Genomic DNA, 6,000 nt, shown 5'->3' with positions numbered 1-6,000 from the left:
ATCTCGGATTGCAATGGGAACTTGATCAATTGGGCCAGTGGGCTGACGAATGGCAGATGGAGTTTAATTTAGATGAATGGGAGGTGATGCATTTTGTTAGATTGAACCAGGACTTAGTCAGTTAATGGTAGGGCACTGGGGAGAGTTACAGAACAAAGAGATCTCAGGGTACAAGTTCATAGCTCTTTGAAAGTGGAGTCACAGGTGGACAGAGTGCCGAAGAAGGCATTCGATATGCTTGGTTTCATTGGTCAGAACATTGAATACAGGAGTTGGGACGTCTAGTTGAAGTTGTACAGGACATTGGTAAGGCCACACTTGAAATACTGTGTACAGTTCTGGTCACCCTATTACAGAAAGGATATTATTAAACTAGAAAGAATGCAGAAAAGACTTACTAGGATGCTAACAGGACTTGATGGTTTGAGTTATAAGGAGAGGCTGGATAGGCTGGTATTTTCTTCTCTGGAGTGTAGGAGGCTAAGGAGTGATCTTATTTTGGTCTATAAAATAATGAGGGGCACAGATCAGCTAGATAGTCAATTTCTTTTCCCAAAAGTAGGGGAGTCTAAAACTAGAGGGCATAGGTTTAAGGTGAGAGGGGAAAGATACGAAAGGGTCCAGAGGAGCAATTTTTTCACATAGAGGGTGGCAAGTGTCTGGAACAAGCTGCCAGAGATAGTGGTAGAGACGGGTACAATTTTGTCTTTTATAAAACAATTAGACAACTACTTGGGTAAGGTGGGTATAAAGGGATATGGGCTAAATGTGGGTAATTGAGGTTATCTTCGGGGTTTAAGAAAAGGGCGGTACAGACAAGTTGGGCCAAAGGGCCTGTTACGATGCTGTAAACCTCTATGACTCTATGACTCTAGAACAAAGGAATCTTGACGTGTTTGTCCATAGACCTCTCAAGGAGGAAAGGCATGTTACTCGCATGGTAATAAAGGCATATGGTACACTTGCCTTTATCAATCAAGGCATTGATTACAAAAGCAGAGAAGTCGTGCTGGAGTTATATAGAATGCTGGTAGGGCCACAGCTAGAGTACCCTAACCCTGACACTAACCCTAACCCTAACCTAGAGTACTGTGTGCTGTTCTGGTCACCAATTATAGGAAGGATGTGATTGCACTGGATGGGATGCTGAGGTGATTCACCAGGATGCTGACTGGGATGGAATATTTATGTTATGAAGAGAGGTTGGATCAGCTTGGTTTGTTTTGTTGGAACAGAAAAGACTGAGGGGTGACCTGATTGAGGTGTACAAGTAGTAGAGACATGTTGCCTTACATCCTTTAAAAAGTACCTGGATGAGAATTTTACATTTCATAACATTCAAGGCTATGGGCTAAGTACTGGTAAATGGGACTAGGTGGGAGGTCAGGCCAGAGTTCTCCCATCCTGCCTGCCACCGGAGTTTTAGTGGGTGGGTTGCAGAGAATGTGAAACATCACTGACGGTTGGGTGGGAATTTCCAGTTTTTAGACCAGAGTGGCTTGAGATTTTCACTCCTGGTGTTTCTCCCATGTTGGTGCAGATTTGTTGACCCAAAAGGCCTTTTCTGCATTGTATCATTCCAAGATTCAATGACCTGGATGTCAGGTGAGTAATCTGCTAATTGAGCAACAGTGGACAGGTTGAGTAAGGTGGTGATAAGGCAGAGCTAGGTGTTGTCAATGTACAGAGGTGATTCTCCCAACTTGCCGCACTAATTTTCTAGCGCAGCTGAATGGGAGTATGCGATTCACACATGCGTTCCTACCGCAAGCACATCCCACAGCGTCAGGTTTCAGGAGCTGTCAAACCTGCGCTGGAAACCAGCAGGAAGACAGGTAAGTTATTTAAATGTAATTTAATTGTAATTAGCAGGCCCAGGACTGAATTCTCCAGGCCTCTCCCACTCCATCAGAGTATTTCACTCTAGAGGGGCTTACAGCAGCTTGAATTACTCCAGTTTTCCTGCGAATTCGACACTTAGAAATTTTTGGGAGGCTCCATCCTACATGTGAAAACTGAGGCTGTGTTTTTGGATGATGTTGCCAAGGATACAGTGTGTAGATGAGAAATAGGAGGAAAGATCCTTAGTGGCCACCAGATGTAACCATGTGGGAATAGGAAGAAGCAGTTGTAGTTGATACTGTGGTTATGTTTAGGTAGATAAGAGTAGAACCAAATGCATCCAGTCCCACTTTGTTGGACAATGTTGGAGAGACTGGATAAAAGCGAATTACTGCTGAGGCTGGAATCTGAAGTCCAAGAGAGAAAACGCTGGAAAATCTCAGCAGGCCTGGCAGCATCTGTAGGGGGAGAAAAGAGCTTTCGTTTCAAGTCCAGATGAACCTTTGTCAAAGCTAAAAAGCATAGAAAGTGGAAGATATTCATCCTGCAGGGTAAGGGAATGAAAGATGGATCATAGCCATAGAAAGCAGGGGAAAAGACTGCTAATAGCTGTCTACAGAGGGTGTGAATGGCCAAACAGCAGAGAAGCTGTAAGCTGTGACAGATGAAGATGTTGGGGGAGGATGGGGCAGAGGTAGAATATAGAAAAAGGGAAGCCAGGGAAGGGAGACGAAGTTCGGGGGAAAGAGTGGGTGGGGTGGGGGGAAGAAAAATTTTAAAAACTAAATAAAATAGAATGAAAACAAAGGGGACCAAGGTGGGTAAGCATAAAAGAGGTGAAGGTTACACTTTCTGCGATTGCATGGGAAGGTGCCATGAGTGACAGGAGATGTGCTGGGTATAGTGGAGGAGTGGACTGGGTTATCCCAGAGGGAACGGTTTCTGCAGAATGCTGACAGAGGGAGTGAGGGGAGAATGTGTTGGTGGTGGCATCACACTGAAGTTGGCAAAAATGTCAGAGGAGTATGCTTTGCATGCACCAATATCTGTTACAAGCCCACTGACTTTCACAGCTATCTGGGCTACTGCTCTTCACACCCCACATCCCACAAGGACTCCATCCCTTTCTCTCAGCTCCTTCGTCTCCGTTATATTTGTTCCGATGATGCAACTTTCCAAAGTAGTGCTTCTAATATGTGCTTTCCATCATTCACGGCACCTTCCCATGCAATCGCAGAAGGTGTAACACTTGTCCCTTTACCTCTTTTACGCTTACCATCCTAGGTCCAAAACATTCATTCCAGGTTAAGCAGCATTTCACTTGCACCTCTTTCAACTTGGTGTATTGCATTAGTTGCTCCCAATGTGGTCTCATCATTTCGGAGAGACCAAGCATAGACTGGGTGATCACTTTGCTGAGTACTTCCAGTCTGTGCGCAAAATTGGAGCCTGACCGTCTGGTTGCTTGCTATTTTAACACACAATCCTGCTCCCGTACCCACATGTCTGTCCTTGGCCTGCTGCAATGTCCCAGTGAAGCTCAACGCAAACTAGAGAAACAGCATCTCATCTTCCAGCTAGACACTTTACAGCCTTCTGCTCTCAACATCGAATTCAACAACTTCTGATGATTTGCTCTACCCCATCTCGGCCCTCTTTGTTTTCATTCTATTTTGTTTAGTTTTTTTACTGTTCTCTTCCTTTTATTTCTTTATTGTCTTTCTTCAATTTTCTCTCCCCCATTCTTTCCTCCGACTTCATCCCCCACCCTTAGCTTTTTTCCCCCTGCCCCTTTTCTACATTCTACCTCTGTCCCACCTTATCCATCCGCTGCCAACATCTTCATCTGTCACAGCTTATAGCTCCTCTACTGTTTGGCCATTCACACCCTTTATTCTCTCTCTGGACAACCAGTAGCAGTCCTTTCCCCTGATTTCAATGCTATGATTCATCTTTCATTCCCTCACCCTGCAATATAAATATCTCCCAATTTCTATGCCTTTTAGCTTTGACAAAGAGTCATCTAGACTTGAAACATTAACTCCTCTCTCCCCCCTGCTTGCACCGACAGATGCAGCCAGACCTGCTCAGATTTTTCAGTGTTTTCTCTTTGGGCATTGAAAGACAATGGGCAGAATTTTACTAGCTCACTCCATCAATGAGTGGAGTGAGCTGGTAAAATCGTGCAAGAGCTGAGTTATCAGGATCACACCCAATTGCTCGCCCACCTGAATGTACGAGAGCCGGGTTTCCGGCAGGGTCAGCCTCCAGCCAGAAATGGATGAGAGGCTGAGTATTTTAATCAAATGTATTTAAATGAGGATTAACATGTGTTTAGTGAGCCCAGTGCTCAATTGTCTGGACTCTCTTGTGTTTACGGCCTCACCAGAACATGTTCTCTCCGGCAAAAAAACACCTGCTCCCCATGAACAGGGAACAGTCTTATTGGATTTGCCAGTTGAACCAAAAGCCATTGAGGTTCCCGGGGAGACCAAGGGCAAGGGGGTGCCCCTTGGGCAGTGACAGTTTGGCAGTACCACCTTAGCACTGCAAGCCTGGCATCTGGGAAATGCCCAGTGAACATCTTGGCGCTGTCCACCAGTGGGGACCAGGGCAGGGTCTACTGGGGAGGATGCGGGTCCTATGGGGGTGGGCCATGAAGGGGCAGCCTGATTTGGGGGGGAGATGTTGGAGGGGGACCCGCTGCACACTCTCAGTGGGATCAGACCGAGGGGATGGTGGGTGCTTCTGCTTCTCTGCAGTTGCAATCGGATCGGGGAAGCGGGCTCGATCGGTTTGGGCAGTAGGGTAAAGATGCCCATGTGTTGTAGGGCTAGTGATTGACCAGAGGTCCCTGCAATTGAAGGGAGAAGGGTGCTGGTTGAGGCTGCCTACAGTAGCAAGGGCCTGACAACTCTTTCTCTATCAGACCCCTGCAGTTGCTATTGAGCATGTGCAGAATCAAAAGTGTGGGATCATGCGTAGAAACTCCCTCTACAGACTGGCTCGTGAATTGAGCTCAGCCCACTGCCCGCAGCAGCTTGAAATGGTCCAGACATTTTTTCAGTGACTAAGTGCGTAAGATTGGGCATGAAAACTTGTATAAAAAACAGATCAGGAACTCTCCCATTTTCACACTAGCTGGACACTTAGAATCAATCTCATAAAATTCCACCCAATGTGTTTAACTGTGTGAAAAACTGCAAATAGATTCTAATGGATGAGGAGAGATAATTTTCTTTTGCCAATGATATAGGATGTCATTTTTGTCTTTGATTAGACTTGGTTTGGTTCTGTGAAAGGGATCTTGATTGGAAGGATTCCAAGCTGGAGTTTGCGAAAAAATGGACATGGATTTGGGAGCACTGAACATTTCATACCTCAAACAAAATCATGTTCGGCTGTCTCATAGCAACCGTTCTGAAAATGTCAATGATTATTGATAATGTCGACAATCTGTTGAGAATTCTTTACAAATACCATCTTTCTTTTTGGTAAATCAGATGAACTAATTCAAACAAACTCAGAGACAAAGCAAGAAGGGCAACCCCCAAAAAGAAGATAACCACCTGAAACAGAAAGAAAAGTGGAAAGGAAACTTAAAACATTAAATCAAAATGTGACTAAAGGGGTTGATAATACACCCCAGTCCCTGTGGTGCCAAATGGGCATAGAAGGTCTTGATTGTGCCCTCAGACACCACATGATCCCTCTCCAGGGACACCCAGCTGCAAATTTAGGGGCAGACAGTCAGGTCGGATGACCCCCTCGGTCACCTGCTGCCTGGACCTGTTCATGGAGAGTTTGGCTAAGCTTAGCAGCAAGTTCATGAGGAGGTCCTCTGCCTTCTGCGCCCCTCTCTGCACTGGGTGCCTGTAAATGAGGAGTGTGGGACTGAAGTGCAAACAGAACATCAATAAAAGCATTTTTAGATAAATGAAAAGGGAGTTCAGCCTAAAACAATGAACATAGACCTGGTTCACAAACTCAACAAATGGCAAAAGGGGTAGGTTTCTTGGGACTCCTTTATGAATACCATCCATGCTGATTGCTTTAGCATTAATTAGTTACATAAATCAGTGTGGAGTTCAGCGATTCAGAGCCTGTCTCAAGAGATAAATGGATAAGATGCCTGCAATGTCTGATAGCAGCTGCTTT

Source organism: Carcharhinus amblyrhynchos, chromosome 11, assembly GCF_965287045.1.
Source record: "Carcharhinus amblyrhynchos chromosome 11, sCarAmb.v2.hapA, whole genome shotgun sequence".
In the NCBI taxonomy this organism is placed as follows: Eukaryota; Metazoa; Chordata; class Chondrichthyes; order Carcharhiniformes; family Carcharhinidae; genus Carcharhinus; species Carcharhinus amblyrhynchos.
This window is presented reverse-complemented; position numbering follows the sequence as displayed.